General features: G+C 44.6%; 1 protein-coding gene across 1 annotated transcript in view; it reads left to right on the top strand.

Moving 5' to 3' along the window:
- The window catches only part of LOC139262441 (follistatin-related protein 5-like), a 567,533-nt gene that overhangs the window by 170,621 nt on the left and 382,531 nt on the right, over nucleotides 1–14,381 (top strand). The window lies entirely within an intron of this gene.

Genomic DNA, 14,381 nt, shown 5'->3' with positions numbered 1-14,381 from the left:
AAAGTGCTCCTCAATGGCATCCCAGTATTAATGGAGCTAGACTCGGGGGCCAGCCAGTCCCTGATGAGTATCAAACAGTTCGAAAAGTTGTGGGCGTCCAAGGCCAGGAGGCCAAAATTATCATGATTGACGCACAGCTACGGACTTACACAAAGGAGATTATTCCAGTGCTAGGCAGCGCCACAGTAGTCGTGACCCACAAAGGGTCGGAGAACAGGTTGCCACTCTGGAATGTCCCGGGGGATGGTCCCGCACTACTGGGGAGGAATTGGCTTGCTGTCATGAACTGGAAATGGGGCGATGTCAATGCAATTTCTTCTGTGGAGCGAGTATCATACTCACAGGTCCTGGACAAATTTGACTCATTATTTCAACCCGGCATCGGCACTTTCATGGGGACCAAGGTAGTGATTCACATAAACCCGGACGCCAGGCCAAGGCCAGAGCGGTGCCGTACATGACGCGGGAAAAGATAGAAGACAAATTGGACCACCTGCTGAGGGAAGGCATCATCTCGCCAGTGCCGGTGCTCAAGGCGGATGGGTCGGTCAGGACATGTGGCGATTACAAGGCCACAATCAATTGGGTGTCACTCCAAGACCAGTACCCGCTACCGAGAGCTGAGGACCTCTTTGCGACGTTATCTGGTGGCAAACTTTTAAAAAAATTGGACCTGACCTCAGCTTACATGACCCAGGAGCTGGCGAGTGATTCGAAGAAGCTGACCACCATCACGACACACAATGGGTTGTTTGAGTATAACAGATGTCCGTTCGGGATTCGTTCGGCCACCGCGATCTTTCAGCGAAATATGGAAAGTCTCCTCAAGTCGATTCCAAGGCCTGTGGTTTTTCACGACGACATCAGGGATAGTATTAAAGCCAAGGAAGTGGCATACAAATTGGCCAGAAATAGCAGCGAACCTGGGGACTGGGAGAAATTTAGAACTCAGCAGAGGAGGACAAAGGGTTTGATTAGGGCAGGGAAAATGGAGTACGAGAAGAACCTTGCAGGGAACATTAAGACGGATTGCAAAAGTTTCTATAGGTATGTAAAGAGAAAAAGGTTAGTAAAGACAAAGGTAGGTCCCCTGCAGTCAGAATCAGGGGAAGTCTAACGGGGAACAAAGAAATGGCAGACCAATTGAACAAGTACTTTGGTTCGGTATTCACTAAGGAGGACACAAACAACCTTCCGGATATAAAAGGGGTCAGAGGGTCTAGTAAGGAGGAGGAACTGAGGGAAATCTTTATTAGTCGGGAAATTGTGTTGGGGAAATTGATGGGATTGGAGTCCAATAAATCCCCAGGGCCTGATGGACTGCATCCCAGAGTAGTTAAGGAGGTGGCCTTGGAAATAGCGGATGCATTGACAGTCATTTTCCAACATTCCATTGACTCTGGATCAGTTCCTATCGAGTGGAGGGTAGCCAATGTAACTCCACTTTTTAAAAAGGAGGGAGAGAGAAAACGGAATTATAGACTGGTCAGTCTGACCTCAGTAATGGGTAAAATGATGGAATCAATTATTAAGGATATCATAGCAGCGCATTTGGAAAATGGTGACATGATAGGTCCAAGTCAGCATGGATTTGTGAAAGGGAAATCATGCTTGACAAATTTTCTGGAATTTTTTGAGGATGTTTCCAGTAAAGTGGACAAAGGAGAACCAGTTGATGTGGTATATTTGGACTTTCAGAAGGCTTTCGACAAGGTCCCACACAAGAGATTAATGTGCAAAGTTAAAGCACATGGGATTGGGGGTAGTGTGCTGACGTGGATTGAGAAGTGGTTGTCAGACAGGAAGCAAAGAGTAGGAGTAAATGAGTACTTTTCAGAATGGCAGGCAGTGACTAGTGGGGTACCGCAAGGTTCTGTGCTGGGGCCCCAGCTGTTTACATTGTACATTTATGATTTAGACGAGGGGATTAAATGTAGTATCTCCAAATTTGCGGATGACACTAAGTTGGGTGGCAGTGTGAGCTGCGAGGAGGATGCCATGAGGCTGCAGAGTGACTTGGATAGGTTAGGTGAGTGGGCAAATGCATGGCAGATGAAGTATAATGTGGATAAATGTGAGGTTATCCACTTTGGTGGTAAAAACAGAGAGACAGAATATTATCTGAATGGTGACAGATTAGGAAAAGGGAAGGTGCAACGAGACCTGGGTGTCATGGTACATCAGTCATTGAAGGTTGGCATGCAGGAACAGCAGGCGGTTAAGAAAGCAAATGGCATGTTGGTCTTCATAGCGAGGGGATTTGAGTACAGGGGCAGGGAGGTGTTGCTACAGTTGTACAGGGCCTTGGTGAGGCCACACCTGGAGTATTGTGTACAGTTTTGGTCTCCTAACTTGAGGAAGGACATTCTTGCTATTGAGGGAGTGCAGCGAAGATTCACCAGACTGATTCCCGGGATGGTGGGACTGACCTATCAAGAAAGACTGGATCAACTGGGCTTGTATTCACTGGAGTTCAGAAGAATGAGAGAGGACCTCATAGAAACGTTTAAAATTCTGACGGGTTTAGACAGGTTAGATGCAGGAAGAATGTTCCCAATGTTGGGGAAGTCCAGAACCAGGGGTCACAGTCTAAGGATAAGGGGTAAGCCATTTAGGACCGAGATGAGGAGAAACTTCTTCACCCAGAGAGTGGTGAACCTGTGGAATTCTCTACCACAGAAAGTAGTTGAGGCCAATTCACTAAATATATTCAAAAGGGAGTTAGATGTAGTCCTTACTACTCGGGGGATCAAGGGGTATGGCGAGAAAGCAGGAAGGGGATACTGAAGTTTCATGTTCAGCCATGAACTCATTGAATGGCGGTGCAGGCTAGAAGGGCTGAATGGCCTGCTCCTGCACCTATTTTCTATGTTTCTATGTTTCTATCACGGGTCGCGATACTGAAGAACACCTCCACAACCTGGAGGAGGTACTACACAGACTGGGTCTCACCCACACAACTCCCAACAGGGTGTTCAAATCAATGCTTTTAAGCAGGCAAAATGCCTGGCTATTCGTGAACCCTACCCATTTAATTGCCGCATGTGACATTTCCTTTGTCTCAGCAGTACAGAGAATTTGATCGTCTGTTTGTCTTTATCCTGATTCTGCCTGACCGAATTTTGCTTTTCCAAATGTCCTGCTACTGCTTCTTTAATAATGGACTCCAACATTTTCCCAACCACAGATGTTAGGCTAACTGGTCTATAGTTTCCTGCTTTTTGTCTGCCTCATTTTTAAATAAGGGCGTTACAATTGCAGTTTTCCAATCTGCTGGGTCCTCCCCAGAATCCAGGGAATTTTGGTATATGTGTGTGTGCATGCTGCAGCGTGGGAATTCGGCATAATTGATGCTAGTTAGAGGTATGTCTGGCCTTAAGAGACAGAAGCAGGAGAAATATTCTTGGCGCAGGAGAAAATGCCTCATTCGGACCGGACATCGAAATCGTGCCATTCGGGGAAAGAGCAAGCCCGATTCGGAAAAGATTGACTTTGCCGATTGTATTTTTTTTTGTTGTTGGGAAAGACCATATGCACAATTATTTGGAATGTATCCATTTGAGGCCATCAAATCACTTTGAAAAGTGGGATGATGCTGATCATCATCATCATCATACTGGCTGCTGGTGCGTCCCATCCTATCCCAGGCCGAGTGGCCTTCTGCACAGGCCGGCTCGCTGCCCTCCTGGGCTGAAGGTGAAGGTAGGATAGGAATTAATTCCTTCTATTTTTTATTTGGATATTTTGAAAAATTTATGTAAGTATGCTTTGTCTCTTGTGAATAGTGGAGGGCATTTGTTGAGCCTATTTACCTGGTGCTATTGTGAAAGAAGAACATAAATGACGGAGGAACACCGAGAGAATATCTTATTTATTGAAGTAGACTTCATTTAGATAATATGGGCTCAATTTTGGCCCAGTATAATCATTGCAAACAAATAGTTGTTTAACTTAGTTGTGAGATTAGGGCAATTTCATTCAACTATCTTTTACTTCTTTTATTTTTGTAGTTTAAGCTTCAATTAATGTTTCTGTTGTGTAATAAATTAACTTTGCGAAGTTTGTCAGATGATGTCCTGTATAGCTGTTTGATCCGATTCACATTCTTTAGTCATCATTAAGTTCTGCTGGCCTCTGATGTACCTACCTGCGCTGATTTCTTAACTCTCCGCAAGGGTTTTCATAAGCGGCCACTCGTGGCCATATACGCTGGCCTAAGTTAGTTTGGAGTAACTATTAGCTAGCCAAAGTGGCCTAAATGGCCAAAACGGGTGTAGGTGGCTGGTAACGCCCCCTTTTGAAAAAAAAACAAACTAAAAAAATCCTAAATAACTCACTTACACTGGCGCAAATTGAATGTGCAAAATGTGGATTTTTAAGATACTCCAGAAAAATCAAGTTGCTCCAAAAAAAACAGAGCAACTCCTGGTCAATTTTGAGCCCAATGTTAGGACTGATGTTCAGTTCTTCTTACAAAGAATGATCAACATGGAATCGACTTCCAGGTAGGGTAATAGAAGAAAGAAAACCTTGGAATCATTTAAGAAACAGCTGGATGCTGTGATGGGTAACTATAGGATATTTCTAGATGAATGAACTATGATGTGATCAGTGATGTGATTCACTAAATCAACATGAAAAGCACAAGATTGCCTTTGTGTAATATGCCAATGGAGATTACTTTCCAGGAAGTGCAGGCAGCTCGTCGTCACATGCCTAGCAAGTTTCTGGTTCAGTATTTTCAATATTATAGCTGAAAAAAGTTACTAACCTTGAATGCTCCTGATACCAGTAAACAGCAGCAGCTCTTGGCAGTTAGTGAAATTGATTTCTTCTGAAAAGGGAGTCTAATTTAAACTGCATGAGAATCATCAGATGATATCCTAGGTACTGCATTTTGACAACTTGTCAGCTCTGTTTTAGTAAAATATTCATTTTGTGTATCCCTTGATGCAGAAACATAATATGATATTGGGCTAAATTTTACCGGGTCAGTTGCGCTGTTTTTTCTGGTATAAGTATTTAATTCAAAGTTTCCCCTGGAATCTGCGCTGGCTTATAACCTTTAGTTTATATTCCACTCACTTGACTGTACAGTTCAACATTAGTTTGCTGATTGTTGCTCCACACGTTAGGTTTTTTTGACAACATGGGGGCGTTCCCTCATGTCTGGGCCGGTTTTCAGCATTTTTCGCAGTTTGACCTAAAAAATTTTATCCTAGGTTGGCGTATCTGGTCACTCCCGAAAAAACCTTCTGGTGAGTTAACAGAAAGCAGCGCACATTGAAAAATCAGCGCTGTAAGACGCTATTGTTTTTCATCGAAGTTTTTGGAGGGAGTCTCTAACACTTGAAATATCCATAATAAAGTTCAACTTTTTTTTCCTTTCAACGGAGTGCATGGAAGTTTCTTGGATTTCTGAAGTTTTCATTTTATTTACTCACACGCCACCACCGAACGTCTTCAAGCAGAGCTGGAGGGTCGTAGCGTCGGCCGTCAGAATCAGCCCAGCACCCGGTCACAGGGGCTGGGCTGGAAAATGAGCCCGGGGCGGGGGGTGGGGGGGCGGAGGCAGAGGTGGCGATCGGAAGGCTTCTGCACTGAGCCCGGGGAGGGAGGTGCCGATCGGAAGGCTGCTGCACTAGGCACAAGACTGCAATGAGTTGGGGGAGAAGGGGAGAAGTCACAAGACTGCACTTAGTTGGGGGGGGGGCAGCGGGGGAAGGGAGAAGTCACAAGACCTGGGTGTGGTCCATCCATACAGAAAGGAAACAAAGAACCTGTCCTGCCTGCCTTGCTGCCATTTTGAGCTTCTTGCAAAGGCAAAATTTAACTATGGGAGTAATACTGACAATGCCATACCTTGTGCGAGCCTTCTGCATGAATGTGCTACATAGGAGACAATTGATTTGACGTCATTGCATGAGGTACATAAGAGCCCACCGGGTGCTGGGCAAGAGGCCTTACCCACGTCGGGTTTATCGAGACAGGGGTTCATGCCTGCACCTGAGTGATGCAGACTGTGTCAGCAGGCTGTGTTTCCACAAAGAAGTTGTAACTGAGATCTGTGAGTTGGTGAAAGCAGACCTGCAACCTAGATGCATCAGGAGGATTACTTTGTCAGTTGAAGTGAAGGTTACAGCTGCAGTTTCATTCTATGCCTCTGGATTGTTTCAAGCTACAACTGGAGATGTGTGCGCCATCTCTCAACATGCAACGCATGTCTGCATTAGGCGATGGCAGCTGCACTATATGCAAAGAGGAATGACTACATAAAGTTCCCCATGACTGCCCAAGCAGTACGTGAGAGGGCTGTGGGCTTCTCCAGGATTGCTGGCTTCCCAAAGGTACAGGGCTGCATTGATTATACCCACATCGCCTTGCGAGCACCTTTAGAGGATTCTGTGATGTACAGGAACAGAAAAGGCTTTCACTCCGTGAATGTGCAGCTCGTCTGTGACGACATGCATCATATCATGTCAGTCGATGCAATATACCCTGGGAGCATCCATGATGTGTTCATCCTATGCGAGAGCGTTTTATCTGCCATGTTTCAGCAGCAGCCAGAAGGGCAGAGTTGACTACTGGGCGACAAAGGGTATGGCCTCACCACCTGGCTCATGACGCACCTACACGTGACCCGGACGGAAGCTGACCGGGAATAAAACATGTCGCACATTGCGACACGCTGCATCATAGAGAAGACCATTGGCATCTTGAAACAGCATTTCTGATGCCTAGACCATACCGGAGACTACTTGCTATACTCCCCTGAGATTGTCAGTCAGTTCACTGTTGTGTGCTGCATGCTGCATAACTTAGCCCGCATGAGGCAGCAGCAGCTGGTAGTAGAAGACCCACCTGCGGTGAGAGTGGCTGATGATAATGATGAGGAAGATGCAGATGACGAGCAGGAGGAGGAGGACGAGGAAGCCATGCAAGTACTTGAACCCGAAGCATGACGGCGGAGGAGGACGGGCCATTGTGCCCCTTTAACGATTGCTTGAGCCCTGCGCCAGCAGCTCATCCATGAACGCTTTGTTGCCTGAAGGTTCAGCGACAACTATTCCACATGGATCATGTTTACTGTTTGGACCTGTTCCATAATGTTGTGTTGTGTTAATGGAACAAATGATGGAAATGATTCTTGTTTACTTCAAAATTTGTGTGAATAATGGAACAAATAATGGAAATGATTCAGATTTAATGTAAAATATATTTTATTCAGAAGTTTAACAAGCAGTTCTTTGTACTTAACTTTAATAAAATTATTCTTGTATCAAACTTTAAATTTTTAGTTACGATCACTTAGAAACTCTAAGATCACTTAAAAACTTTAAGATCACTTACTAACTTTTAAACTTGTAAATTTACATAACTTACAAAAATCTTTTATTTTGAGAATAACAGTAACAATAATAATAACAACAACAGCAGCAGCAAAGAAAGGCTGCACCCATCTCTCCTCAACATTATTCGAAAACCGTCCACCGCGCTTGTTCTCGGTGACTCCACCACCCCTGCCCACAGGCAGTGATGCAGTGTTTCTGGGGTTGGTACCAAGCTTATTCTTTCTAAGATCTCAGGTAGTGCGCGCCTGTTGAGGGGGTGGAGGAGAGGCGGCAGGTGGCATTGTGGAGGGCCCGGCTCGGGGCTCTTCAGAGGCTGGTGTGGGGATTGGAGTGGGAGTGGCAGTTGATTCTGTCAATGGGCAGGGGGTCTGGGCGTGTTCCCTTATTGCAGCAGCTAACTCCAACATGCTATCCCTCATGCACCCTGACAGTGTCTCAACGACCTGAAACATTCCCTCCCTCATTTTGAGCAAAACTGTCTCAACTACCTGTGACATTCCCTCTCTCATGTTCAATGATAGTGTTTGCACCATCTCTGACCTTCCCTCCCTGATGTTCACTGAGAGCACATCAGCTACCTCTGACATTCCCTCCCTCATTGTCACTGACATGGTTTCAGCTGACTAAGGTATTCCCTCACTCATGGTCCTGGATATTGTTCCCATTTCTCGTGAGATTGCTGTTACTTCTCCCGACAGTCCTGCTACCTCATCAATCACCCCACTGATGGTGTCCATGAATGATTGCTTAAGGTCAATGCTTTCCCCACTCATTGCCATCATCTGAACCACATCTGTTACATCCTGCAGCTCAGGAAAGTGCGGTCAAGCTCTCCTTCCCCTCCTCCCCACGGGCATGGCTCCGCAGCCTGGGAAGGTGGGGCCCTGGATGTGCCTTACTGCACCACATCACTGGAACCCGCAGCTTCAGAAGGTGGGCCATGGGTGTGGCTCGCTGCACTCCACCACTGGGACCCGCAACCTCGGACATTAGGAAACCATGGAATGTCCCAACACTCAAATCACTAGTCATGGAACTGCTGTATTTATTTGTGTTGCATTGCATTAAATGCTTAATTTTCCAAACATGTTTTATCGAGTTAAGACTCACTGTTATGAACCTGTGGGGATGGATAGAAGTAGTTCAGAATCAGTGGGTTCATCTTATTGAGGTTTCGAGACTATAATGGAACTTTACCTCGCCTGGAGTAACCAGAATATGTTATAATCAAACTCTGCTGTGGAGTGAATTTCAACTGCTCAATAGAAGGTCAGATCTTTGACAGTTTAGGTTTGAATAATATTCTTCCCGTGACCGTGGCCAATGGAATAAGTTTCCAGTTTCCCCATGCAGCATGATGAGGCAGTTTATAACTAATTCATTATTAATCTCTGAAAGGTGCCCCGTTTCCTATATTACAACAATGACTACACTTCAAAAGTACTTCATTGGCTTTAAAGTGCTTTGAGACGTACGGTGGTCATGAAAGGCGCTTTATAAATGCAATCATTTTTTTATAAATGTGGCCAAACTGAAGAAACCACTGGATTTTTTTTAACATCGTTTTTTTCCAGCAATAGAATTTACTTTTTGTTAGCAAGTTTATAAATGTTGGTCTTTGTATATTTCCTGGTCAGCGTTTAACCCTCAACCAACACTACAAAAAAACAGATTATCTGGTCATTTATCTCATTTCTGTTTGTGGGACGTTAATGCGTGCAAATTGGTACTACATTTGCCGACATTATCAAAGTGACTACACTATGGCTACACAATTCCCTTAACACACAACTGACTTGCACAATCACAAAACCCCTTTCAACACTTTCGCACCCTCATGCCCCATATCTATTGTCATGTATGTAACCACAATGTAACACCACTGTATTACTGTATACACTCAACCTAGATGAACACCTTGACCACAAGGGGTGAACTTGTGGGAGACACTCCTTACCTGATCACACAGGTAAAAAAGGGAGGTCCCACGCAGGGTCATCGTCTTTGGAGTCCTGTAAATAGAGCAGGTCACAGAGTGACCTTGTCCCCAGAATGTGCCTCGTGTGGTTTCATGCTGTAGAGTAAGGACTTTACCTTTATTCACCTCTCCCATGCCACTTGGCGCACATCCCTTAGTTGCTAGACTTAACTGCAATTACTTATCTTTTTGCAGGAATAATTGATATACAATGCCCACTAAAGGCAAGCCACTTGAGGGAGCATACCCACCTTTAAATCCAATGCCCCTATATTTAAATCAAACACCTTTTTGAGGACAAGGTCATGCAGCTTATAGGCAGTCACTTGGCTATTGCTGAGTGAGATAGCAAAGTTGACAGCATCTTAGCAGCATCAGGTGAGTAACTGAGCACCTACACTGTCCCCCTGGCATTCCTGTGAAACACTACAGAGCTGAAACCTACCACCTCCTTTCTCTGTCTCTTTAATCCTGAGATGATGATGCTCATCCATTCTCACCTTCTGCTGTGCCTTCTTGTAGATCCACCTCAGGTGGAAGATACAGATGGTGAGCAGGAGGCACTGGGGAGATTTTCTCCTTTGTCATGTATAGTGAGGAGGAAGATGAGGACCAGCCCACCCATCATTTCCAGATGCTTCATCCTGCCCATCATCCTCTGTCTCAGCCTCCTCCAACTTTCTGACTGCAGCACTTGTTACCTCTCTTTCAAGCACCAGCTCAGACACTCCTCCTCAGGACAATTTAGAACGTGGTAATAAGCAATTGCCGCCAGGTGATTCACCAAGCATAAGGGATTCAGAGGAGTGGGTGGAGGAAGATGTGCCCACTTCCCAGTGGAGGCGGAGGAGAAAGCTGCCTATGGCTTCAGAGTTGCGGGACCCAGAACTCATGGGTACTCAGCTGAAAAAAAGGATATTTGACTACAACTACAATTTATATTTACATAGCACTTTTAACATAATACAATGCCCCAAGACACTTCACAGAAGTGTTATCAAAAAAGAACAATATTTGACACTGGGCCATATAAGGAGATGTTAGGGCAAATGACCAAAAGCTTGGTTGAAGAGGTAGGTTTTAAGGAGCGACTTAAAGGAGGAATGAGAAGTGGAGAGGCGGAGAGATTTAGGGAGGGAGTTCCAGAGTTTAAAACTGAGATAGCTGAAGGCACGACCATCAATGGAGTATTTAAAATTGGGGATATTCAAAAGGCCACAATAGACAGAGGTCGAGGGGGATTATAGAGCTGGAGGAGATTACAGAGATAAGGAGAGGTGTGGCCATGGAAGGATTTGAAAACAACGATGAGAATTTTAAAATCAAGGCATTGAAGCCTCTGAGGACAATCTACGAGAATGACTGTTATTGTTTTTGAGTCTGCAGATCTCCTTTGCGGCAACATCTCATAAACTTTGTCTTTCTTGCAGGCGCCAATGCAGCAACTGACAGCTGCATTGAACTTGGCAGCAGGTATCTAGCTAAGGTGTCCACCTCTATGAAAGCACAAGATGATTATAGAGAGAGAGTGGAGAGAGATGTCAGAGAAACTAGAGAGAGTCACAGGTTTAGGACAAGGGCAGGGGGAGCTTGGGAAGTGTTTTGGCTTGCTGAAAAGGAGCCAGAGTTATCGTTGGTCTCCAGAATGATCCTAGATAGTGAACAGTTTCAGTAGAAGAGAGTGAGGCCAGATAGCACCTGATGTGGTCCGGCCAGATCTGGTATTAACATAGAAATATAGAAAATAGGTGCAGGAGTAGGCCATTCGGCCCTTCGAGCCTGCACCACCATTCAATATGATCATGGCTGATCATGCAACTTCAGTACCCCATTCCTTCTTTCTCTCCATACCCCTTGATCCATTTAGCCATAAGGGCCACATCGAAATCACTTTTGAATATATCTAACAAACTGGCTTCTTCACCGCCTGCTGTACCTGCATGCCAACTTTCAATGACCGATGTACCATGATACCCGGGTCTCATTGCACCTCCCCTTTTCCTAATCTGTCACCATTCTGATAATATTCTGCCTTCCTGTTTTTGCCACCAAAGTGGCTAACCTCACATTATACTGCATCTGCCAGGCATTTGCCCACACAGCTAACCTATCCAAGTCACCCTGCAGCCTCTTAGCATCATCCTCACAGATCACACTGCCACCCAACTTAATGTCATCTGCAAACTTGGAGATATTACATTCAATTCCTTCATCCAAATCATCAATGTATGTTGTAATTAGCTGGGGTTCCAGCACTGAACATTGCGGTACCCCACTAATCACTGCATGCCATTCTGAAAAGGACCCGTTTATTCCTACTCTTTGCTTCCTGTCTGCCAAACAGTTCTCTATCCACATCAATACATTACCCCCAATACCACGTGCTTCAATTTTGCACATTAATCTCGTGTGGAGCCTTGTCAAAAGCCTTTTGAAAGTCCAAATACACTACATCCACTGATTCTCCCTTGTCCACTCTACTAGTTACATCCTCAAAAAATTCTAGAAGATTTGTCAAGCATGATTTCGCTTTCATAAATCTATACTGACTTGGACCGATCCTGTCACTGCTTTCCAAATGCGCTATTATTACATCTTTAATAATTGATTCCAACATTTTCCCCACTACCGATGTCAGGCTAATTGGTCTATAATTCCCCGTTTTCTCTCTCCCTCCTTTATTAAAAAGTGGGGTTATATTAGCTACCCTCCAATCCATAGGAACTGACCCAGAGTCGATAGAATGTTGGAAAATGATCACCAATGCATCCACTATTTCTAGGGCCACTTCCTTAAGTACTCTGGGATGTAGACTATCAGGCCCTGGGGATTTATCGGCCTTCAAGTCCATCAATTTCCCGAACACAATTTCCTGACTAATAAGGATTTCCTTCAGTTCCTTATTCTCGGTAGACCTTCAGTTCCCGAGTATTTCCCGAAGGTTATTTGTGTCTTCCTTAGTGAAGACAAAACCAAAGTATTTGTTCAATTGGTCTGCCATTTCTTTGTTCCCCATTATAAATTCACCTGATTCTCACTGCAAGGGACCTACATTTGTCCTCACTAATCTTTTAGAAATATAGAAACATAGAAAATAGGTGCAGGAGTAGGCCATTCGGCCCTTCGAGTCTGTACCACCATTCAATAAGATCATGGCTGATTATTCCCTCAGTACTACTTTCTTGCTTTCTCTCCATACCCCTGGATCCCCTTAGCCGTAAGCGCCATATCTAACTCCCTCTTGAATATATCCAATGAACTGGCATCAACAACTCTCTGTGGCAGGGAATTCCACAGCTTAACAACTCTCTGAGTGAACATATTGATTGGGCTAACCAAACTGGTAGCAATGCGGTGGAGGAGGGTTTCCTGGAGTGTATTAGGGATGGTTTTCTAGACTAATATGTCGAGGAACCAACTAGGGAGCTGGCCGTCCTAGACTGGGTGATGTGTAATGAGAAAGGACTAATTAGTAATCTTGTTGTGCGAGACCCCTTGGGGAAGAGTGACCATAACAAGGTAGAATTCTTTATTAAGATGAAGAGTGACACAGTTAATTCAGAAACTAAGGTCCTGAACTTAAGGAAAGGTAACTTCGATGGTTTGAGATATGAATTGGCTAGAATAGACTGGCAAATGATACTTAAAGGGTTGACGGTGGATAGACAATGGCAAACATTTAAAGATCACATGGATGAACTTCAGCGATTGTACATCCCTGTCTGGAATAAAAATAAACCGGGGAAGGTAGCTCAACCGTGGCTCACAAGGGAAATTATGGATAGTGTCTGGTTCCAAGGAAGAGGCATCTAAATTGGTCAGAAAAAGCAGCAAACCTGAGGACTGGGAGAAATTTAGAATTCAGCAAAGGAGGACAAAGGGTTTAATTAAGAGGAGGAAAATAGAGTAGGAGAAGAAGCTTGCCGGGAGCATAAAAACTGACTGCAAAAGCTTCTATAGATATGTGAAGAGAAAGAGATTAGTGAAGACAAACATTGGTCCCTTGCAGTCGGATTCAGGTGAATTTATAATGGGGATCAAAGAAATGGCAGCTCAGTTGAACAAATACTGTGCTTCTGTCTTCACGAAGGAAGACACAAATAACCTTCCGGAAGTACTAGGGGACCGAGGGTCTAGTGAGAAGGAGGAACTGAAGGATAACCTTATTAGGCAGGAAATTGCTTGGACTGGAGAGTAGCTAATGTAACATCACTTTTTAAAAAAGGAGGGAGAGAGAAAGCAGGTAATTATATACCGGTTAGCCTGACATCAGGGGAAAATGTTGGAATCAATTATTAAGAATTAAATAACAGCACATTTGGAAAGCAGTGACAGGATCAGTCCAAATCAGCATGGATTTATGAAAGGGAAATCATGCTTGACAAATCTTCTGGAGTTTTTTGAGAATGTTTCCAGTAGAGTGGACAAGGGAGAACCAGTTGATGTGGTGTATTTGGACTTTCAGAAGGCTTTTGACAAGGTCCCACACAAGAGATTAATGTGCAAAGTTAAAGCACATGGGATTGGGGGGGTAGTGTGCTGACGTGGATTGAGAACTGGTTGTCAGACAGGAAGCAAAGAGTAGGAGTAAATGGGTATTTTTCAGAATGGCAGGCTGTGACTAGTGGGGTACCGCAAGGTTCTGCGCTGGGGCCCCAGCTGTTTACATTGTACATTAATGATTTGGACGAGGGGATTAAATGTAGTATCTCTAAATTTGCGGATGACACTAAGTTGGGTGGCAGTGTGAGCTGCGAGGAGGATTCTATGAGGCTGCAGAGGTTAGGTGAGTGGGCAAATGCATGGCAGATGAAGTATAATGTGGATAAATGTGAGGTTATCCACTTTGGTGGTAAAAACAGAGAGACAGACTATTATCTGAATGGTGACAGATTAGGAAAAGGGGAGGTGTAACGAGACCTGGGTGTCATGGTACATCAGTCATTGAAGGTTGGCATGCAGATACAGCAGGCGGTTAAGAAAGCAAATGGCATGTTGGCCTTCATAGCGAGAGGATTTGAGTACAGGGGCAGGGAGGTGTTACTACAGTT

Source organism: Pristiophorus japonicus, chromosome 4 (genome assembly GCF_044704955.1).
Source record: "Pristiophorus japonicus isolate sPriJap1 chromosome 4, sPriJap1.hap1, whole genome shotgun sequence".
Lineage (NCBI taxonomy): Eukaryota > Metazoa > Chordata > Chondrichthyes > Pristiophoridae > Pristiophorus > Pristiophorus japonicus.
Note: the sequence above shows the minus strand (reverse complement) of the source record. Positions and strands in the feature narration are given on the sequence as shown.